Genomic DNA, 25309 nt, shown 5'->3' with positions numbered 1-25309 from the left:
GGATCCAGCCGTAAATGTGGTGAGAAAACTTCAGAGAAGACTCACTGCCTAAAACTGACACTCTCTAAATCAGAATTCAAACCCTGATTCGAAAAGACCAGAATCCTGACTGCTAGGATAGGGATATTTGGGTGGATGCGTCTGGGGATCTTGGATCCCGAGATTCTCATGGAAGTTTTTTTGTTTGTTTTTTTTAAGATTTTATGTATTAGAGAGAGCACATGCATGTGAGTGGGAGTAGGGTGGCGTGGGGTGGGGATGGGGTGGAGAAGCAGGGGGGGAAATGGGACAGGAGGAGGGAGACACCCAGACTCTGTCCTGAGGATGGAGCCTGGAGGGCAGCTCCATCCCAGGACCCTGAGATCATGACCTGAGCCAAAACCAAGAGTCAGATGCTTAACCGACTGAGTGACCCAGGGGCCCCTTTCCTGAAAGTTTTGATTGGTAGAAGCAATCTCTAATTTTGCCAGAGAAAAGAGCCTGGCTCTGCCAAGAGCCAATGCAGTGAGTTTACCAATGCAGGGGTGTGCCATAAAGAAGCAGACTTTCCTTGGGATTTGCCACCTGGCTCCTCACTGCTTCCAGGTTAAAACCAGATGTAGGACACATCTCATCCTGAGAGGAGACTTAGAGTTCTGCTTTGGGAGGAAAAAGCTATATGGCCATGGAAATCGCAGAAACTGGTTAAATGATACCAAGGAGAACAGGGGAACACGTGGATCATAAGGCTGGATGTTAAACGTGTTGAATTAGAGGTTAAGAGGTACTAAATGGGGGGGGGTTATTGACATGGGGTACACAGCTATGTCAAAGTTTCAGTGTGCTCTCAAGGACACCAGGATGTGGTCCTAATAGTTTAACTGGCTCCTTGAGCCACTTCTTTGACATACAAAGACTTGACCTGTGAATAAGGTGATGGTGCCAGAATTTTCTTGGCACAGTATTGAGGGACATGACAGAAGTCTTAGTGAGGCGATAATGTTGAATGAGATTAACTCTGTAAGATGTAAGAAACTACTTCTAATAATGTTCCCCTGAGATGGTCCAAGGACACACCCTTTACTAAGAAAATAAGAAATGTACTTCTGAGAGAAGCACAAGGATATTTGAGAAAGGAGCATATTATCTGTAGACCAGGGTTGCTGGTAAGATGCACTGCGGTAGGATGAGCCCCCTAATATCAGTGAGGATGGTAGGATTACAGAATGACATGGCAATACACCAACCCTCTTGGGACAAGGCAGATGTCATTACTACAGTGGGGAGTAAGGACAGAGTGCCCACAATGGTTACTTGATCATGGTGCTCTCATGGTGAAGAGAGAAGAACAACCAACTAGGAATACGTATGTGGGCTTTGGGTGTGTGTGTGTGTGTGTGTGTGTGAGTGTGCATGTGTGCATGTAACTTTTATGTGCTGCTATTATGTACACAAGCTGGTAACCTGAAGGCTGATATCAGTTGACAAATGGAATTTATGGTTCATCACCAACTTTCTAGATCAAAATCAGTTCTCAAACTAAGACCCCTCCACAATGTGAAAAAAAGTCACAAATGCTTCTTCAACTTTTCCCAACAAGTTCTATGACTATTTTCCAAGCTAACTGTGCACCAAAGATGAGGGTAAGGATATCCAGATATTTTGCAGATTAACAGAAATGAAGCTCAGGTTTCATTCATATACCAGGAGATAACTAAAACCATCTTGATTCTCTGGATAGACAGCATGCATTTAGAGTTTGCATGATAAATGGAGGTTTAGTTAAGTCTTGTTTCATAGTAGGACTAATGGATCTGAAGATCCACCCCAGGATTATTCTTCTGCTTTTCTAGTGTGTAAGAAAATATATGTGCATAAATTTAACTTGGGGGAAAAAAGGTAAGACAACAAACAACACATTTCTCTTCAGAATGAAGGTTGGGTTACCCCACCATTCAAGCCACTAAGAGCAGCCAAAATACTGCCCAAAGGTGAGTGAAATCTGAAATGAATGTTGAAGGAGGAGAGGATGAACACAAGTTATAATTTCAGCAAATTTGCAGCAGCAAGGACTGCAGCTTGCCCAACTCCCCATCTTTCCGGAAGTCTTTGTGGAGTCTATAGCTGGCTGCCATCTTGAAGGAGACAGTGCTGGCTCTCCTCTCAGGAAACAAGTGACAGCATCTGTTCTCATATGGATGGAGACCCTATATAGTACTAGATGGTAAGAGGGCAAGTGACAGTGGAGTGATGGAGCGGATCTGAGAGGAGTCCAAGCAGAGCCTCTAGCAGACACATCCAATACACCACATCCACTTTTATTGGCCTTCCTAACTATGGCTTCTTCCAGCCATTGTTAAGGACTGACTAGTCTGTGTTTTAATCAGTTTTGACTTAGACAGGACTGGAGAGGATCTTGCTGCTTGCCCAAGCTGAGTCCTCTCTCCTTCACAGTGTGTGCTGGGACGCGAGGCTTGTAGTCATTGCACTGTAACTCTTCGCTTAATTCGAGGAGAGAGCTAATGGGTTAATTCTTCTCCCTTTTTCCCTCAGGACATACTGCCCTACAGTGCAACCAAAATGACTTCTTGGTAAACACAACCAAGGATCAACGCTTAATGGCGGCTCATTTGAGGGCATATGTCATATTGGCTCTCCCTCCTCTGCTTCCCTTTCCCAGGCCCTCGACTGTGTTCTTGGAATTGTACTCTCTAATAAATTGGTAGCACATAAGCCATTTGATAAGCTGCTGCTTTCTAGGGGTCCCAGACTAGAACACAGGGGAGTCAACAGCTAGTTTCATGTACAGACAATATGCTCATTGTTAAAGAAAATACAATAGAATCATCAGATAAATGTTTAAAACAAATTTGTTCTGCAAATTTGTCAGGTACAAGATGATCAGCAATAATGAATCAGAAAAACATCATGAAAAGAAAGTATTATTCACAGTGAGAGTATTAAAAACAGTGCCAAATTAGCACAGAAGAAAAAAGAACGCTCAAGCAGATTATACAAAATAAAACACTCATATTGTCATGAATACAAAGGAAGCTGTGTGTCTTAGAGACAGCCCAAGACAGAGCGAAGAAATGATGGATAGTTTCATGTATCATGTTGGGAAGAAATGGTTCACTGTGTGAAAAAGAATAATACTGAGTCTTCACATGAAAAAAAAAAAGTTTCAAGAGTTTGACATGAATCCCTTCTCCAGCCTAAAGAAAGTGGCTCCTTATATGGTATTAACCTTGAAGTGTCAACGCAAGAGTTCTGTGGTCAGCTACGTACGGAAGCCTGGGCCGGGATGTCCCTCAGCTGGCTGTACTGCACGGTCTGGATGCTTCATTGCATGACTGATGGACAGGGAGCTGCTCCCCCACCCTGACTCTGTTGCTAACAAGACATTTAAGCAGAAGGAACTGGAATCTCATGGCTTTTCTGTGCTGATATGTCTTCTGCATCATACCAGCTGCCTGTCAACCTTTGCACCGTCTTCAGAGGGGATGATTAGGACATCCTGAGTCTCTGTCTCAGTGTCTGTATCCTGTGTGATGCCGCTTCTCTGTTCTGCTCCCTGCCCGTGTCCTTTCTAAGGCAACTGGGTGCTGACTAAGCCCAACAGAGCTCTCTCACTCAGACTGACAACTGAGTCAAGAAACTGAGAAAAGGCATTTCCGGTGGTTTTGAATCCATGCCACCCATATACAGAAGTGAACATTTGATGTGTGCAGAACAGCCATGTAAAAGGCACACATATCAAGGTGGTAGTAGAGAAATCAGAATGTATCAGCGGTCTTAGACAGGAATACATTACATTAGAAATTTGTGCTTACATAATTGTGTCAACAAATTAAACAGATTGGTGACAGATGAGGAGAAGACATTTGGAACATCCAAAAATGTTAAAGAATTAATATCCAGAATATCCATGGAAATATTGAAAATGTGTGAGAATACATGTAATTCTAATTTAAAAGAAAGTAAATGACATACATGGGAAATTTGCAGCATAGAAAGCTGGAAGGCGGGGCGCCTGGGTGGCACAGCGGTTAAGCGTCTGCCTTCGGCTAAGGGCGTGATCCCGGCGTTATGGGATCGAGCCCCACATCAGGCTCCTCCGCTATGAGCCTGCTTCTTCCTCTCCCACTCCCCCTGCTTGTGTTCCCTCTCTCGCTGGCTGTCTCTATCTCTGTTGAATAAATAAATAAATAAATAATCTAAAAAAAAAAAAAAAGAAAGCTGGAAGGCTAGCAAGTAGCAAGGGATGGCTGTAAAATGGAAGGAAGTAGATGATCAGCATGATGCCTTTTCAGAAATAACCAAAATAAGCTGATTTTAAACTTAGAAACAATATATAATCTAAATCTTAAAAATTTAATAATAAATCACAGATATTTTGATATAATACACTAATGAGCCTTGAAATACGATAATTAAAATAAAAACAGCATGCATTTCAAATGAATTAGTGTCTTACACATTATATAGACAGCCACATGTTGCTAGACTTTGCCTGGCAATAGTTTAATCCATATATACCTCAAGGAGGTCAAATCCCAGAGAAAAGATGATAGAATAAAATAAAGACACTTTATGAAACCTTGCAACCCAATGCTTTGTTTTTTTAATTGATAAACTGCATTGGGGGGAATTTTAATTTTATGGAAAAATTAAGTTGAAAGTAGAGTGTTGCCATATTTCCCCTGACCCCCAACCCCAGGATCCCTTTATTAACATCTAACATTAGCCTCGTACATTTATCACAACTGAAGAGCCAACACTGATACATTATTATCAACTAAAGTACATAGGTTACATCAGGATTCACTTCCTGTGTTGTACATCCTATGGCTTTGACAAATATATAATGACATGTTTCCACCATGACAGTGGGAATATAGATAGATAGATAGATCCCTATATAGATACCTACCATATCTATCTATCTATCTATCTATCTATCTATCTATCTATCTATCTATCTCCCTGGAATGTCATCTTTAAGAGACACATGCATAGACTCAGATATGAAGAGATAGCTTTAAGAAAGTCAGATCAGGGGTGCCTGGGTAGCTCAGTCTCTTAAGCTTCTGCCTTCGGCTCAGGTCATGATCCCAGGGTCCTGGGATGGAGCCCTGTATCAGGCTTCCTGCTCAACAGGGAGCCTGCTTCTCCCTCTCCCTCTGCTATTTCCCCTGCTTGTTCTCTCTCTCTCTCTCTCTCTCTCTCTCTCTCTCTGTTAAATAAATAAATAAATAAAGTCTTAAAGAAAAAAAAAAGAAAGAAAATATCTGATTCCAGATCAACTTTATGGAGCCAATAAAGCCCCTTGGAAATGTTGGCCTGATACTTTGCTTACAGAGCTCCCCACAGCCTTACCAGGCTGTGCTACAAAACACTAGCTATCTCTGCAGAAGTCTGGACTCAAGGTCAACTGATACAGATGCAGCCTATAACAAGCGAGCCCCTGAATTCTTCCTGAAAGAACGAGCCTAAGACGCCTTCCAGGTTGTATCAGCTCTCAGAGCATGCCTACAGCCCCTTCTTGTGTTAAGATAAACTCCTGACATAAGGGACTCAGTTTTGCCTCATTCTGATAGGTAATGATAGATAGAGAGATTGATCACATATTATAGTTGCATTGTCTCCCAGCTCCCCTGTGTTCTATATATTAACCCCTCTCCCCCAAACTCCTAGCAATCACTGATCTTTTATTGTCTCCATAGTTTTGTCTTTTCCAGAATGTCATATAGTTGGACTCATATAGTACGTAGCCTTTTCAGATTAGCTTCTTTCACTTAGCAATATGGATTTAGGCTTCCTCCATGTCTTTCTACGGCTCATTTCACTTTAGTGCTGAGTACTATTCAACGGTCTGGGTGAACCACAGCTTACGCATCATCTACTGAAGGGCAGCTTGGTTACTTCCCAGTTTGGGCAATTATGAATAAAGCTGTTATAAACATCATGGGCAGGTTTTTGTGTGGACATGAGTATTCAGTTCCTTTGGATAAATACCAAGGAGCATCACTGCTGGAGCATATGGCAGGAGGATGTTTTGTTTTGTAAGAAATCACCCAACTGCCTTCCAAGGTGGCTGGACCAATCTGTATTCCCACCAGCGATGAATGAGAGTTCCTATCGCTCCACATCCTCACCAGCATGTGATGTTCTGTTCCAGATTTGGCCGTTCTAATGGTTGCATAATGGTATCCTACTGTTTTTTGGTTTTTTTTTTTAAAGATTTTATTTATTTATTCGACAGAGATAGAGACAGCCAGCGAGAGAGGGAACACAAGCAGGGGGAGTGGGAGAGGAAGAAGCAGGCTCATAGCGGAAGAGCCTGATGTGGGGCTCAATCCCATAACACCGGGATCACGCCCTGAGCCAAAGGCAGATGCTTAACCACTCTGCCACCCAGGCGCCCCCCCCCCGTTGTTTTAGTCTGCATTTCCCCAGTGACATATGATATGCAGCATCTTTTCGTATGCACACCCAACCATTTCTGAAGTTTTCCTCAACTTCACTTCCCCAGCAGACAAAGGAATCTCTTTTTGTTTCTCTTAAGTTGTTCCAACTCAGGAGTTGCTGTATTTCCCAAAATATCTGCTAAGATCTGCAGACATTTCAATAATAATTTCCATCACCGCTATCTTTGCAAATACGATTAATTTATGCCGGTATCTGTGCCAGGGCTCATTTGTAATTAAATGTCCCAGGTCTCACTGGGAAGGTAGTGTCAGCCTGACAGGTTAGAGTTAGGGTTGGAGTTAAGGGTGCAGGCTCTCTGCAGTGCAAGAGCTCTGAGACTCAGCGGTGCAATTAGGCCTCTTTTTCTTTCTTTTCCCCCCTCAGGTAAGTGATCTTGTTTCCATTTGTTTTATCTTATGCCACAGATACAGAGAACACCTGCATTCTCTTTCTTGCCTTCCTTTGTCTTCCACATTTCAGACATGTATTAAGGATATCAGATAATAATAGACATAAATTTGAGTTCCTTTTATTTCTACCACTTCAGGCCCCAGCCCACTCACCCATCATTTTGGCCCTTGTGTGATGGTCACCCCGTTCCGTCATTCAGATTAGAAACTCAGTAACTTTCTGTCCTCTACCTTGCATTTCATGTCCAAATGCTCAGTGATTCTCATTCAGCCTTCCTGGAACACGGTCCCGAATCCCCCCTCTCCACTCACGCTCTTAGCGGCTACCTTATTTCAGCTTTCACTGTCTTCCTCTGGACTAGTTCAGTACATTCCCAGTCACCCATCCCCACCAGTCCCCCTTCCACAGAGATCGGAGTCACCTACTTTTAAGGCCAGTCCAAGGACTGGCATTTGTGACATGCTTCTGCTTCCCTGTCTACTCTCCTCTGCACTGACCTCACTTCCTTGCAACCGACGTGCTGCTCCTCGGGAGTGCTCCCGGCAGCCTGCACACACGGCCCATCCACACATGTCCAACACCCCGTTCCCACCAGTCTCCCAGCTATGCCTGCTCCTCCTGACCTTCCCACTCAAAAGCTGATGAGATCCTCTCCATTCTTCAAGGCCTTCCAGAAAGTCTTCTGAAACCACTGCAGAGAATTAATCAGTCTTTGCGCTGTGATAGGCTAACACAGGATTCCTAATCCTTCTTAAAATACTTAATCGTATTTCATTAGTGATACGTTATCACTGCTTTTTCTCCCGGACTGTGAGCTTCCCAGGGGTATCGCTGTGTACTCTGCTCCTTGCCCAACAGTATAGTCAGCAGTACTTCACACCTGGAAGGTACTCACGGGTCTGCTTACCAAGGGATTGCCGAATATGTGAGTACAAGGGATTGGCAAATTGTTATCCTTATTCTCTTTATCACTTTCATAAGACAAAAACTGGAAACACACCACTCGATTTTTTTAAGTGCGTGTGATTATGCTCACCACAAATAACTGATCTGAAGATCTTTTTCATCAAAGCAACATTTTAAAGATTTCCACGTATATTTTCTCCACGGCAAAGACTTTTTGGCTAATTGCCTAAGGTGGTGCAGTGGCCAAGAATTATGATTAATTTTTTAATAATGGAGTCTGAAAATGTACATTGGGTTGTTTTTAATATTTTAATACATGTATTTCAAATACATGCTTTCTGAAATAATATTTTCATTTGATCATGCCCTATGAAAAAATGCAAATTTCATTTACCCGTGACCCCAGATTTCAGGATTTCATTTCATTTTAGTTTTTTTTTTTTTTAATGGAAGCCTACGATAAATTAAATTTTGTTCCTGCAAAACGTGTAGACCAACAAGTTCCCTGGCAATTGGGAAGATGACAAGTGAAGACAGCACAGTGAGTCTGAGTCACTATGTCGTCAGCAACGGAAACCCTGCTTGCTTGTGTTCAGGCACAGGGACGCTGGAGCTGGAGGAGTGACTGAAGCATTTCATGGCTCGCCCTTTGGCTTTTAGTATCCATTCTGCAGTCTAAAAAATTACCTGGGAATCTCATCATCGAAATGGGGCAGAGTACAATCAAATTCTCTGCTGCTTCAATTTTCAAAACAACGACACTTAAAGCAGTTTTCATACTTTTCTTGTGTGCAGGTCAGCTGGGGGAATCCAGGAACCTGCCCACTGTAAGTGAAATGGCATTTTCTCTGGCACACATATCAGTCACTTGTCACAGGTGGCCGAAAGCACCATCAAAGGCTCCCAGAAAGGGGACCTGCGTGAGCCCTTTTCTTTGCAGGGCATTGCTGGGAAAGAACACACAAGGGTTCTTTTGTAAGAATCTGCTTCCTGAATATGGAATCTTCAGAATATGTGTGTCTCCCAGACACGCTGGTGCCTATAACTAGGCTCATTAGTGCACCTGGCTTGCCTTGTTCCCTGGAGAATCTGTAATCCTGGGAAGGGATCTTTCCCTGTGTGAAAATGGATGGAGTGACCACAGGGGGGAAAAATTAAAAAAAATATATAAAATATATATAAAATATATATATACTGAAAAAATATATAAAAATATATAATATACATAAATATATATATATATTTATTTTATATATATAAATACATGTATTCTGTGCTGTGGGTGGGACTATAGTTCGTAGCATTGAGCACATAAACAATGACATGACCACCATCCCTCAGGTTTCGTCTCTGTCTGCTGGCCTGGCAGTAAGGCATTCTGAGAAGTCACCCCCCCCTCCATGATTGGATGAGGTTGGTGATGGGGAGGAGGGCTTGGCGACAGTGGTGGTGGGAGTGGGTTAGTCGTGACAGCCATGTACTGAACACTTATTATGAATCCGAACTACTCTAAGCACTTCTTGAACATGAACTCGTGGGATCTTCTCAACAACACCGGGACTTTTGTTAGTCCCATTCAGAAATTTTCATCCCTCGGGGTGCCTGGGTGGCTCAGTCGGTTAAGGGTCTGCCTTGGGCTCAGGTCATGATCCTAGGGTCCCAGGATCCAGCCCCGCATCAGGCTCCCTGCTCAGCGGGGAGCCTGCTTCTCCCTCTGCCTCTGCCCCTCCCCCCTGCTCATGTTCTTTCTCTCTCTCACTCTCTTAAAAGAAATAGTAGGAAGATCGGTAGGAGAAGGAAGGGAAGAATGAAGGGGGGGCGTAAACAGAAGGGGGAATGAACCATGAGAGACTATGGACTCTGGGAAACAAACTGAGGGCTTCAGAGGGGAAGGGGGTAGGGGACTGGGATGGGCCGGTGATGGGTATTAAGGAGGGCACGTATTGCATGGAGCATTGGGTGTTATACGCAAACAATGAATCATGGAACTTTACATCAAATACTAAGGATGTGCTGTATGGTGAATAACATATAATAAAAAATTATTATAAAAAATCAAATAAATACATAAAATCTTTTTTTAAAAAAAGAAATTTTCATCCCAACTAATTCTAGATAAGCATTCTCTTTCAGATGTTCATTTGTTTTTTACTCATTGGAGACCTCTGACATTTAACTGAAGCCCAATAACAGAGGTAAGAGAATTAAAAGAAGATCACACTCAAATGTTACACCTACCTTGTCTCCAAGAAAACTGTGTCTTTCCTGCTTTTTGTTAGTGTCCTAGTTAGTAAGGGCAAACGTAGAGTATTTGAACCATAGCCTCTTATTGCGACCAATAATGGATCCTTATAATCTACCAAGAAACTTTTTGTAATTTAAATTTTTTTATTATGTTATGTACCATATGGTGTCTACCAAGAAATAAAAAAAAAAAAAACTAAAGATACAGAGGGAAAATGGAAAGATTTTACTTTTCAAACAGCTCTGTGAGTAAAGATTCTACTCTCTCTCTGTGGCTGCATTTACATTCTTCCTCTTTTTCCCTTACTTTTATGGTTTAGCGAGGGAATGGTGCCCTGTCATTACAGTCCAGTTAGGGATGGGCTAACCTTCAGGTCTCCAAATATTTTTCACAGTTTCTGTAAATGGTAAGATGTCTTGCAAATGTTTAAGGTTCATGGTTCAGAACATAGTATTTATTTCCCCAGATACCATTCTGCTTATAAACACAATTTGTGGGCAAGAACCTATTTCCAGGGATGATTGATACGATTTTATAATTGGGTTAAGAATATGGACTGAACTCCAACTGAAATGCCAGATAGAGGATAAGGACATCTACCCAACCATTCTCATCTCATTTTAGACAAAATGCCGCAAAGTTTCAAACTGTGAAGTCTGGTTTCCAGAGCAGGCAGGGAGCTGGCCAGCTGTCTTGGTGACAGGGGGCTTCATGCCAGCTTTCTGGTTTGTCTCTGAAACCAGGATCAGAGGTGACTTTGCTACTTGACAAAATTCTTGAATTCCTCAGGGCCGTTGGGCTGGGGGCTCCTTCAACAACCTGAGCCCCCTCTCCGTGTGACCGGTTTTCAAGCCAGGGCCTTCAGTGAATAAAGTAGGAGAAGGATGATAGATCTTGTTGATTAATTTACATAGCATGGTCTAACAATGTGCTGTTCCACTCTGGAAAGGCTATCTGCCATTTTTTTCCTCTTCAAACTATATGCCACTGCACCAAAGAGGGAAAAACAAAGTTGTTTGGATAGGCTGTTCCTGCTTCTCCTATCATATCAGGCTGCTTAATTTGGCAAACACACACACACACACACACACACACCCTCAAAAAACAAAAACAAAACAAAACCCTACAAGAAGATAGAAAAATAATGTAAAAAAAATAATAATAAAGGCAACCCAACATCCCATGTCTGTTTTAGGATCAGCAGCTTAACTGATAAGAAACCGAATGGCCACTGAAAGACGGTGAACGCTGACACAGTTCCAAGGAATTCTGCCAGCAACATGGACCGGTTGGAACCAGACAGATCTGGGTTCAAAGCTTCTTTCCAAGATTCTAACACTGACTACGGAGGTGACTTTGGACAAGACGTAAGGTTTTCGTACCTCAGATCACTAGTCTGTTAAGTTCTATAAAACCATTATCCTTCTGCTCCAATAGTGAGAATTAAATTAATATTCAAATTCTCTGGACACAGTGTATGCTCAGTAAATAGCTTCTCTCCCACCACCGAACCCTTGCATTTCCATCATATGTAAAAATAGTGCTATAACTTAGGTGAGGGGCAAAGGGGACTGAGACTGTCTTGGTGGCAGTTCTCACAGTACTTCAACCGATGCAGCACAGAACGTTAGGCGCACAGGACAAGCACATTTCGGAGATTCAAGGGTTTGCTGGGGTTGCAGGGCAACAATGAGGTTCGGTCGAAGGAGTGGTGAGTGCGTCCTATCGGCGAGTTTCTTTTCTAACAAGCAGAGTAAACGTGTTATTTGAATTATCATAATAAGTAGCTCCAAGAGGAGCATGGTTTTTATGGCCTGTTTTACAGATATGCCGAACCGGGCAAGGAGATGAAGCAGGAACGGGAGCAGATTCCCAGGCTATGGGCAGAAGAACAAGACTCGTTGACAGACGTAACTATGGAGACCACGGTCTTTATGCTACACTCTGGCCTCTCACTTCCCAGGGAGGTGCTGACCACACTGACTTCCCGTCTCTCGTGAGGACAGTTTGTAATTTTTCTTTCTGTTAAGTTTTAGTTGTGATGTCTCTTTCGCACGTCTGTCTGAACTGTATCTGTTCACACTAATGCCCTGCCTCTTGCTTCATCTCCGTGTGTCATCGTAGTCTAACTGCTGCATCTGTCTCCGCATTTTTGAGTCTGGTGGTTCGCCTTGCCACAGAACAGTCTTCCCTTCTATCCAAATAAATTTAAGGCAGACTTCTGGTAAAAATTCCTGCACAGTAGCTCCACTATGTGGAGTATAAAATCTAAATAATTTATGCTGCTGGGTGAGATCCCCTTTGATTGCACCTTGACGTACTTTTTCTCTCACATAATTTTCCCCCAAACCGTCTAATTCTTTAACATTGGGCTCCTTTTCTCTCTTGGAACAGACCCTACATGTCTCTATCTCAGTTCATAACGCATCCTTTCCTATCACCTCTTCCTCTTGAAATTGCTCATTTTTTCCCTTCAAGGTCCCGCTTAAATGCATCTTCTCAAAAGTGTCTCCCAAGTTTTCCCAGGTAAAAGTATTTTTTTTTTTTTTTAGTAGTTCGAGACACTTCAGCCTAAATTGGATTCTGGCTCTGTCACATGCATCGTGTGTGACTTTGGGTAAATCACATCATCTCCACGATTCTTGATTCGTTATATAGAAAGCAGGGAGACGCTTTGGAAAATCCCAACGAGGGACCTGAAGTCTCTGGCCTCATCGTGTTATGATTATTGCCCTTCACTGAAAACGCATGAAAGCAACACCGTGTGACCATCAGATAGTGTTCTCAAGTGAATCCCACTTAAATCTGCACCCATTTTTACAGAGAAACATGACCAAAATTGAGAACAGCTGCCACCTTCAAATCTTTTGCTCAAATAATTTTTTAGCCATGAGTTTTGCTTTCTTATTTTTCTATTAAAAAATAGATAAAAGACATATCTTCTAGTGTACTAGTAAGTTAAGGAATGATTGCAACTTGGAAACTGATGAAAAATGAAATAAGGAGGGCACAGGGGGCATGCCATGCCCGCGCTAAAGCCAACTGCTCAGGTGGTTGAGAGACCTCACCTTCACATGGACGACGGGACAGTACTGAGAGCACAGTCCCAGCGATGATGACACTTCATTCAGTAAGAAATGACATAACTGAACCTTTTTACTTGTAACTGACCCGTATCGTCCCAAAGTTCGTATTACTGCAATCACACACAATAAAGTCAGATCTTTCCCCGAGAGGTGAGTTAACTCCATTGTTGGTAGATTATAAGCTCCTAAGCCTATCGTAAAGACATGGATAAAATAAGGGAGACTGAGTACCTCGCTTACTGCGAGACATACAGGAGACTGTCAGTAGTAATCCCCTGCTCTGTTTCTCTAATTTCCAAAAACATTCTGTTATGCTGTAACAATATATTCCTTTTAATTTTGTCTTTTTTTTTTAATACAAAAATCTGTACCTACTTAAGTATACAATTTGATGAGTCTTCTAACTGGGAGTGGACCATCTTTACTGTCCAAGGTGTGAACTCTGTGGGCAAAATCCATGACTAACTCACCATTGCCTCTCCACCAGGTATTTTATAATACGATCACTCTATTTTTTGATGGAGATTATATGACATACAATTATTAGCACTGAAAGATTTGAGAAGACTGCAGTTGAAGTCCAGGGTAGCAAGTGTAAAGTTGCATGTTTTATGCATCCAAGTATCTGCAATAAATTTTGACCAACAATAGTAGAGATTAGGGGTGCCTGGGTGGCTCAGTCAGTTGAGCGACCAACTCTTGATTTTGGCTCAGTCGTGATATCGGGGTCATGGGATCGAGCCCCAAGTTGGGCTCCCGGCTCAGTGGATCCTTTCTCTCCCTTTCCCCCTGTCCCCTGCTCATGCTCACTCATGCGCACTCTCTCTCACAAATAAACAAATCTTTAAAAAAAAATAGTAGAGATTAAATTACCTCTCCATTTTTTTCTATAGAAAATAAAACAAAGTCAGGACAATATGAAAACTTCCAAGAGATTATAAATCTATATAGATATTGTTAATGTGTGTGTGTGTGTGTGTGTGGTGTTTATGGAAATATCAATTCCTTTAACTTTACATTTTTCCAGATTATTTTCTAAACTGCTTTATTAAAGTGTAGTTGTCCTAACATAAATGGCCCATGTTTGAAGTATATAAGTTTTGATATGTGTATATATCACCATAATAAAAAAATGAATATACCTATCATCTCAAAAACTTCCGTCAGACCCTTTGTAGACCCCGACTCCATCCCTGCTGACCCATGACCACCCTCACTGAGCAACCACTGATCTGCTCTCTATTGCTATTGATCAGTTTGAGTTTCCTAGAATTTTATGTACATAGAATTGTTTGCTCTTTTATGCCTTCTTTTATACGGCACAATTATTTTGACATGTGTCCACACTGCTATAGCAATGGCTGGTTTCTTTTCCATTTCTTAGTAGTATTCCATGCTGGGAATATGCCACCATCTGTGTCTACATTTTGATGAATGCTTGGGTTGTTCCAGTCAAATAATGATGACATGCGCATTCATGGACAAGTCTTCACATGGACATACACTTTCATAGTGTTTGGGCAAATACGTAGGAGGGGAATGAATAAATATATGGCCCGTGTGTATTTAGTCTTTTAAGAAATTGTTGAACTGTTTTCTAATAATTATTATTTTCACCCATTTTGTTCTGTGAAAGTTCAAATTCCTATGCACCCTTGCCCAAAATTGGTATGGACAATCTTTTTTTTTTTTTCTTTAGTCATTCTAATGGGTAGGTAGTGGCTTCTTACTGTGGTTTTCATTTGCATTTACCTGAAATGACTTATGAGTCAAGTATCTTCCAAGTATTAAATTGCTATGTGTGTATCTTCATTGGTGAAGCATTTGTTCCAATTTTCTGCCCATTTACCTATAGGGCTTTTTTTCTTCTTATTGAGCTTTGATCATTATTTGTTTTCTACATACAAAATCCTTTGTCAGATTTCTGATTTGCAAATATTTTCTCTAGTCCTTCGCTTGGTTTTTTGTTTGTTTGTTTTGTTTTGTTTTGTTTTGTTTGTTTTCCCCTAGTTGTGTCCTCTTAGGGGCAGAAGTTTTAATTTTGATAAACTCCAATTTATCAATTTGTTGTTTTATGGATCATTCTTTTGGTGTTACATCTATAAGATCTTTGCCTAGCCTATAGTCACAAAGGTTTTCTCCTATATTTTCTTTGAGAGGTTTTATAAGTTAGATCTAATGTACTTTGAGTTAATATTTGTATATGCATGACGTATAAAGCTTGTTTGTTTTGTCTTTGCATTTTACAAAGACTATCTTCTTTTTCACTGAATTACCATTGTATTTCATTAAAAAATCAATTGATCATACACACAGAGCTATTTATCTGGAATCACTCTTTTGTTCCAATGATGCATCTGCCTATATCTTAATGCTAACACCATACCTTCTCTTGACCATTGTAATTCTATGATTAAAGTCAGATAATGTAACTTTCCCAAATTTATCTTCTTTTTTCAAAGTCAATTTGACTATTTATTTACATTTCCATGTAAACTTTAAAACTTACGTGTCAATTTCTATGAGAAACTTCTGCACTTTTGTCCGAAATCACATTACATCTATGTATAGATCAGTTTGCAGAAAATTGACATTTTATATTAAATTTTCCGATCCATAAAAATGATGCATTTCTCCATATGTCCTTCTTAATTACTCTCAATAATATTTTGTAGCTTTTATTGTAGAGTCTTGCATAATTTTACATGATTTATCCCAAAGTGTTTCATATTTTAATACCATAATTTTAATTTCAAATTCCATTTGTTCATTGCTAGCATATAGAAATACAACTGAATGTTGTATGTTGATATTGTAGTCTGAAAACTTGTTCAGCTCAGTAATTTGTTCTACTTGCATTTTTATAGTATCCATGGAATTTTCCATGTAGACTAGCTTGTGAACTGTTTTTACCTTTTCTTTTTCTTATTTTATTTATTTCTCATGCTTTATTGCACTCATTAGAATCTCTAATATGATGTTGAACTAATATCATGAGAGTGTACATTCTTGTCTTTGTCCTGATATTAAGGGAAAATCACTCTGTCTTTTGATATTAAAGATGTTATCTGTTTGCATTTATGCTCTTTATCAGTTTTTAAAAATTTCCCCTTTATTACTACTTTTTTGAAAAGTTTTAGTGGGGGTAAATGTCGAATTTTTTAATATGCTTTTCATACATTTGATCATAGTTTTTCATTTTTGGTTTCTTAATGTTTTATTGCATTGATTAATTTTCAAATATTAAACAATTATATATTCCTAAATAAATCCCCCCTACTTATTGTGTGTTATCTTTTTATGTGTTGTTGTATTTGATTTGCTGGAAATTTGTTAAAACTTTCTACATCAATTTTATAAGGAATATTGTTGTGTTTTTCTGGTAATATCTTTGTCTGGTTTTGACATCAGAGTAATGCAAGCCTCATAGAATGAACTGTAAATTTCCCCTTCTTTTCAGTTTTCTGGAATATTTTGTATTTTTGGTATTACTTCTTCCTTAAATATTTGAAGAGATTTTTCAAGGGAATGTTTTTAGCAATAAATTATCTTTCTCTAATGGATGTAGAGCTAGTCAGGTTATCCACGTCATATTTTGTGAACTTCGATGGTGTCCTTAAAGAAACTTCTGCTTCATCTACATTGTTCGATTCATCATCCTGAAATGGTAATACTTTCTTATTATTCTCTGGATACCTTACTATCACTTGCATATGTTTATTGTAAATAAATATTCACTTTGTATTCATCATTTGGTATATTTCATCAAAAAAAGCAGGACTTCAAATCACTTAATCTTCTGGAAATAGTCAGGAAGTGCTCCTGTTACTCAAGTGTATCACCTTGGCTGTGGATGCCCTTCTCAAAGGCACTTGGCTAGTTCAAAAACATTTGCAGGACCATCCTTACCTAACTGGTCTGGCATCAAGCCTCTTTCCACCTCAAGTTCACTGGTAATGAAGATGTGGGCCAGTAGAAAGTTTTGGATGATATGTGGTTACTGTGAGTAAGCTCTCTGAGTACAAATCCATTCATTTTCAGAGTCAACTCTGAAATGCTGTAACTATTCTTAACCCAGAATTCCTTCCATCAAAACCCCAGAATGATTTAGATTCCACTGATCACGTGCCCTAGCAGGTGCTTTCATGTGTAAGAAAAGAGGAAGAGAGGATCAGACATACACCTGCCACGAGTAGCTAGTGTATACGTGTTTCTGGTATCTTCTACAGCACCAGTAATGTAGAATTAAGAAAATATGAAAATAAAATACAAAGAACAAGAGATAAATGACCAATTACTCCGTGAGACTCACCAAGACTGAGCCTCACTCACAGGTCTTTTGTTACGATTTCTATCATGCTAGTATCTGAGCTTTTGGCTTCTTCCTATTTACTTCAAAATATATTATTGAACATTATTTCCATTTAAAAGAGGAACTTTAATTTTTTCTTCAATTTCATGGATTATCTGTCTATATTATGTTCTTTGGACAATTTTTCTACCTGCTTCCACCCATACAACATAAAGGATCTCTTTCACCATTAATACTCAGGGACAGATCATCCAAATTTGTCCATAACCACTTAACACAACCCCAAATGTGTTTTGGGTATATTTTCACCCAATTGTATACTTAGCATCATGCTAACTTTGTGCATTACCATTTATATGACTCCATATTCAAAAGCTATCCTACCTATAGAAATGTTTACGTAACGGTCTTCCAGGATTCTTTCACTGCAAAATCTTTACAGGCATTAATAAAATTTATAATCCATTTTTGTATTTATCAAGTTTTATTCTACTTGTCCAATAATTGATGATTTTGAAATTTGTAGGATTGAATATTTCATGGCAGTTTCACTGTCCTACAAAACTCCTGACATCCATCACATCAGGGATACCCTCACAGCCCAGACGAAGGATTTTCATAGACTAAAGAGCCAGGAGTTTGAGGACTGGCATCTCCCAAGGAGCATTCCCCTGGGATATGTCCATGTGTTCACATACCAAGAAAATGAATGACAGCATAGCCAGGAGAAAAGCTAAGATAAAAATCAAGGAAAATGGGTCCATGTTGTTGAAAGAAAGGAAAATGCACAAAGACTGACGTGAGGGCAAGTTGTACTTCCTCAGCAGAACTGAATTCTTGAGTGCTGGGAACACGGGGATTGCTGCCGTCCTAAGGGAGCCTCGTGGACAGTGGCAGTATAACTTAGCAGTTAATAACTAACTTCTGTGTCAGATTAAATTTTGACTCCTCTTCTTCACATCCCTGGGAATATTGTTAAAATCTCTCTAACTGCGAGTTCCTCAATCCATATCATTGTGATAATAATATTACTTACTTAACACGCTTACAATGAATATTACATAAGAACTAATGAAAAGACTCCGTGCCAAGCCTGGCAAAAATGGAAGAAATAAACGTCAGTGTCACAGACTGAATGTGGGTATCCCCCTAAAATCCATATGTTGAAACCTAACCCCCAGAGTGATGTTGTTAGGAAGTTTGTGTTGTTCATAAGCCACTAGTCTTTTTTATTCAGTTACAGCAGCCCAAACGGACTAAAGCATTTAGCGTATACTATCCTTGTTTAGAAACAGACACATAGAGACGTTGAGAACGCTGCCTGCTTCCGCCCAAGTAACCGGCAGCCCTGGTGCTCAAGGCGGGCTCTCTGACCTGAGCTCTTGAACAGTACACTTGTTCTCTTACTGACTTATTCTGTCTCGAGTTTTGTCAAAGCCTTGGACTTGTTACTATATTCTTGCAGCAGACATCCTAATATAAATATTTAAGGTATGTAAGTGAATTCACAGTCGATGGAGATTACGAGAACCTCTGCCTGTGTCTAGAGAACCCACCCAGTGGTGCGGTCTCAGGAGAAAACCCAACGTTGCAAAGAGCAAAGGCAGAAAAGGACAACGTAAGTAGAACAACTCAATACTTAGCAAGTTGAGATAGCTAATAAAACAAAAGAAATAAAAAACTAGTAAGTGTCCTCACAAGTAATCAAGATGATGTTGTCCACATAAAACAAGGAAATGATACAATGAATAAAGATAGTTGGAAGAGGATGACAAGAGGTATGGTGAGAGATTGTTGTTTTCATGAACAGTTGCGAAATACTAAATTTTTTTAGTATCGAAGGGTAGCATAAAAAGTATAAGTAAATAGCTTGAGCTATTATCACAAAATAACACCTCTAAATTAAGGAATAACCACAACCCAGAATGGAATACTATATTATGGTTTTATTATATGCATCTATCATTTGGCTTTAAAAGGTTATATGCATTTACTGATGATTAAATTAATTATAGTTAGAATTATATTCATTAATAATTCACCAGTGGGGTCAGTTTTTCTGGAAATTATTTTTAAAATGAAAAAACAGGAATCAAAAACCCAGGATTTCAAACTAAGAAATTTCCAGCAAAAAGCCCAGCTGGTAACACTTTCAAGGGTTTATGAATATTTCCCATAACAGTAGGGAAGTGAATCTCAGATCTATAGTAGAGTCCAGTGAGAATGACTCTGCATTAAACAAAAAGGACAGAGAGAAAAAGATCATGCCTTCTGTGACTTTGTAGACTAGAAGAGAAGATCTATTTACAAACAACACAGTTATTTCAGTTTATTTGTTTTTGCTTTTTCCTCCTTCAGGAGCACGGTTTTGACTTTAGGAAGAGGTGCTTGTGAAGGTCTGTACCTACCAGGAGCCATGAGACCAAGGCTGTCTTCTAACAGACACACACTAATGAAAAGATCACAGTTTGGGTGCAGCGTCAGTTCTGCGGTATTCAATCTTAACACAGGAAGAATGTGAAACCGTATATTGTGACACTAGACACTTCATCATGGTTAGTCTGATGGGATGGGATGCCTGCATCAGGAGATAGGGAAGAGATCTTCTTAAGCTTCTCTCTCATGCTCTCCCACATTGTGGCTGATAGGAAGCATATCTGCCAAAATCTGTTCCTTCTACACAGAAACGTTTTACCTCCCAGAGAGACGCTCCCTACCTCACATATTTGTTAAGACACAAGAAAGGCAAGAAAATATTGTATCTTTCATAGATAAATCCCACTGTGCTCCTGTGATGATTAATTTTTGTGCCAATGTTGGTCAAATACCAGTCAAGGTATTGCTGTGAAGTTTTTTGTTTTTGTTTTGTTTTGTTTGTTTTGTTTTTTTCAGAGAGAGCGTGAGTGGGAGTGGGGTTGGGGGACATAGGCAGAGGGAGAGAGAGAATCCTAAGCAGGCTCCACACCCAGCACAGAGCCCAGTGTGGGGCTCAATTTTACAACCCTGAGATCATGACATGAGCCTAAATCAAGAGTCCAATGCTTAACCTACTGAGCCATCCAGGTGCCCTACGGTGGAGGTATTTTGTTATAGGTGACTAACATTTAAATCAGTAGACTTTGAAAGTACAGGCTATCCTCCTGTATGTGGGTGGGCCTCAGTCAATCAGGTGAAGGTCTTAAGAGGAAACAGTGAGTTTCACTGAAGAAGAAGAGATTCTGCCTCCAGATAGCTTTCAGACCTTTTAAACTATAGCATCAGCTCTACCCCATGTCTCCAGCCTGCTGGCCTGCCTTGCAGAACTTGGATTTGCAAGCCCCAGAATCACATGGGCCAGCTCCCTAAGATAAAAATGCTCTCACTTCCCCTAGCATTTGATATAACTATATTTCCATCTATGTTAATGATTGCATTATGTCTCCTTTGAGTGCAATTTATATGTGACTCGAGTTAATTCATCAGGACAGGTGAGGTCTTCCTGACCTTCACTCATATCACATAGCTAATGTAGGCTGATGGGAGAATTCTCTTCACCACTGTCATCACGGCTCATGCTGCTGGGGATCCATCTCATTGAATGCATGCACTTATGAACATGAATTGTGCACTGCCTTTTAAGGTTTCTGCCCAGAAAGACTCAGTCACTTTTGTTCACATTTCATTGGCTGACATATGACATTACCTCACTTAACTTCAAAGAAGGTTGAGAAGTGCAATTCTATCATACACCCAGAAGAAAGAGAAATTGATTTTTTTTCATGAGCAAAAGTAACAAAAGCAGTCTCTGTCCTCCTAAACACAACATCTGGCTCAGTGCACTTTCTTCATGTAAGATACACTCACCCTGTTCCCCAGGGAGAGAATCCAAATCCTATCATGTCACAGTGTCAAGGTCAAAGTCTAGGATCTCTGAATGACATACATTTTACTCATATGGTATTCCCCTGTCACTGCTCTTGATAGAGAGAAACTGAACCAAAAAGAAATCTCCCTTGCACTCCACAACCCACTGTAATAGGACAGGAACAACGTCACCACAAAAAATACTGCCCTTTGGAAAGGGGAAGGAAGGAAGGCGCACGGATCTCACCAGTCCATAGAACTTCTACAGTTCACAGGGAAGACACAGAAAGGGGTGAAGAATGTTCTTTGGTTATGCCTGATTCTTACCTTCAGAGGACCAGGGTCTGCCGGTGAGGAGGGTTTTCCTTGGACACATTTGCAGCGGGCAATGCAGAACATGCTCTCTTGGGGCAGGCACGGGCTCTGCACGCTTCTCCCTGCGAATGGAACATTGGAAGACCCGGTTTTGTTGGACACACTGAAGAGTCACAAACATGTGGGTTTCTTTAGCAATATGATTCTCCTAAGGCAAATCTTGTTTATTTGATTACAGTCAAACTTTACTACAATTTTTTTTTTTAATCTGAGGACTCAGTACTTCCGTTTTCTTCCCCTTACAGATTTCTGTCAAAATGTAAATAACATTGTAAACGGGCACTTTCCCTAAAATGGGCCGAAATTCATTTTCCTGCCCTTATTTCAGAGAGAAACTGATGTAAGTAAGAGCAATAAACCAGAAGCAGTTTTAGTAAAAGGACAAGCAGAAACTAAAGGCAGGTCAATAAATTCCTCGAAGAAACAATAACAAATACCAATACAGTTCAATCATAAAATTTGTAAGTACTTTATTCAGAGAAAGAGCTGCTAAAAATGTTCAGGAATGCGAAATTTTATGATCTGAAAAAACAATTATGATTTGAAAAGGGATTTTCTCTATTTGAATTTTAACTGATAATGACAATATGATCATGTCAGAACGACAAAAAATATATTTATTTATAGAATTGACCAGGAGAAAATGCATAATTTCTGTGTGCAAAATGGATATGAAACCATAAATCTGTCATCCGGTGAATGTAGATTAAGCTACCAAATCACTTCAAAAGGTCCTGGGCTTTCAGGATTCCACTTTATAAAATTATATAATTAATGGAGCAAATACTCCGTCATAATATTAGGACACTAAGAAACTAATGTTTCTCACACCACTATTTTTTTTAAGATTTTATTTATTCATTTGACAGAGATAGAGAGAGCCAGCAAGAGAGAGAACACAAGCAGGGGGAGTGGGAGAGGAAGAAGCAGGCTTCCAGCAGAGAGCCTGATGTGGGGCTCGATCCTAGAACTCCAGGATCACGCCCTGAGCCGAAGGCAGATGCTTAACGACTGAGCCCCTTACACCACTATTTTTGTATTTAGTAAATTAGCTACTTATTTGGAAGAGGGAGATAAATGTGACATAATTTCCCCATATTTTTAAATGAATATATAAAAAAAAAACCCACTTGCCATCGGGATTTAGAGAATAAGTACATATATGTCTATTTTTATGGTTATTATTCAAATATTAAATGTTCTTATTCAATACAAGGTATTTCTTAGGTTTTATTTAAGTAACCTGCAATTTTAGTAAAAATGTAAATTGTGCATCAGATTCAGATGAAGAGCACATTTATTAATATTCCAGAAGCAGAATTTTAAATATGAGAATTTGACATCTTCTAATTTTAAACTAAAGATAAAATATTATATTAATATGAAAGTATTCCATATATATATCAATGTAAAAATCTGAATGTTTAGCCACTAATCTTAATTAAATATTGACTCCAAACACGAATGCTGTTAAAATATATGCTTATTTATTAAAAACACTTTTAGTTTTTCCATGCTAAAAGTTTTTCTGGTAAGGCAAGGTAAACTTTGATTAAATCAAACTTTTTATTTGAAATAATCGTAGGTTCACAGGAAATTGTTAGAAATCATAAAACAAGATCCCATTGAGCCTGCACCCAGTGATACCATCAGGTAAAGCTACAGCACACGTCACCATCAGGATGCTGACATGCATGCGGTCAAGGTGTAGACACTTCCTTCCGGCACCACCAGAGCCCCCTCTGTGTGTAGTCCTTCTAAAGCCACGCCCACTTCTCTGCCCCCGCCCCCCCAACCACCAGTCTGTTATCTCTGCATCTGATCATTTCCGGGTCACTACGCAGGTGGGTTTATACTTTGGGCAACCTCCTGATAATGGCGTTTTCACTGGAGATTCTTCTAAACCATTGTGTGAGAGAGCATTTCATCCTTTTTTATTGCCAGATAAGGTTTCCTGGTATGTTTGTACCAGCTTAACATTTACCTGTAGAAGGCCTGCGGCTTGTTTCCAGTTCTGGCTATTAGCTATAAATCCTTTGTAAACACTCACAAGGGTGCAGTCGCTGGATCACGTGGTAGTTGCCTATTCAGCTTCCGGAAGAATCAGCCAAGCCATTTTCCAGAGTGGCTGCCCCATGGTACACTCCCTTCGGGAGCCCGCGCCTGATTCAGTTTCTCAGCACCTCTGCCGGCATTTGGATGTTGTCACTAGTTTGTATTTTTAGCCGTTCCGACGTGTGGGCAGTGATACCACACTGAAGTTTTAATCTCCATCGCCTTAATGGCTAAGGACGTTGAGTATCATTTCATACGCTTATTTACAATTTCTATATCCTCTGTCGAAATGGCTTTTCTGCCCATTTTGTAATTTTTTCTTTATTTATTTATTCTTACTGCTGAGTGTTGAGTTATGTATATATTCTGCATACTGGCATGTTGCCAGAATTGTGGTTTGCAAATATGTTCTCTCAGTGTGTAGCTTGCTTTCTCATCCCTGCAACAGGGTCTTTCGTAGAGCAGAAGTTTCAAATTATGTTGAAGTCTACTTCAGCCATTTTTCCCCGCTATGGATTATTCTTTCAGTGTCGAGTCTAAAGATTCTTTGGTTCTAAAACCCGAAGCTTTTTCTTTTCTTTTTTCAGAAAAGTCTTACAGTTTTAAGTCTGTGATCCATTTTTTGTTAATATTTGCATTAAGTGTAGGGTATAGGTAGAGGTTTACATCTTGCCTGTGGATATGCAATCGCTCTGGTGCTGTATTTTGAAAAGGCTCTCCTTCCATTGAATTGTTTCTACCCCCTGGTTGACAACCAGCAAGGCATAGCTGTTCATGTCTACTTCCAAGTTCTGTGTTCTCTTGTGCTGCTCTATGCAGAACTCTTTTTAGGAATTAAAGAAAATATCATGTAAAATGTATTTATTAGTTAATGCCTTTTGCTAGTTGTAATATGGAACAAACTGCTATCATATCCATTCTCTCTCTCGGCATAGAGTCAGCCTCTATTGAACATAAGTGAGATCATGTCAATGAGTTATAGCCATAGGTTTTGCATGTGGAATGTGGACAGATTTTGCACAAATCCCTTACAACCCAGGCTCCTTAAGTCTCTTTGAGAATCCTGCATGCTCTCCCTCTCCCATCTGCCTTTTAAATAAGGAATAGTCTATGACAATAAAGGAAAGTAGGAACATAGGAGACAAGCATCCTGAGCTTCTGAATGACTTTGGAATAGATAGAACCCCTTCCCCAACTGCCTCTAATACCTGCACAAAATAAACTTACACTGTATTAGGATTTGGGGATTGTTTATAATAGCAGTGAGCTCATCCTGATTTTCCTATCCCCTCATTCTTAATGTCCTGGGATATTCCATCTCTCTATAAAGCATTGCCACAGCTCTGAGAAACCATAGATTTTACCCAACATCAAGCTTTAGTAGTTACTAGGGATGGATAGAAAGAAGTCACAGCTAGTACCATCCTGTCTTCCCTCCCTTGCTGACAACCATCAACTCAGCCTGCCGATCCCACTTTATCAAGGTAGGCATATTTTGGTTTCTGAGTAACTGACAAACCCCAACTATGCATGCATTATGAGTCAGCCTGGGATCTTTTCTATCAATGAACTAGGAAGTCAGGTCTCATTCAAACCAGCCAGCTTCAGGCATTCCCAGGAGGAAGA

This window comes from Ursus maritimus, unplaced genomic scaffold, assembly GCF_017311325.1.
Source record: "Ursus maritimus isolate PB19 unplaced genomic scaffold, ASM1731132v1 scaffold_28, whole genome shotgun sequence".
Classification (NCBI taxonomy): domain Eukaryota; kingdom Metazoa; phylum Chordata; class Mammalia; order Carnivora; family Ursidae; genus Ursus; species Ursus maritimus.
This window is presented reverse-complemented; position numbering follows the sequence as displayed.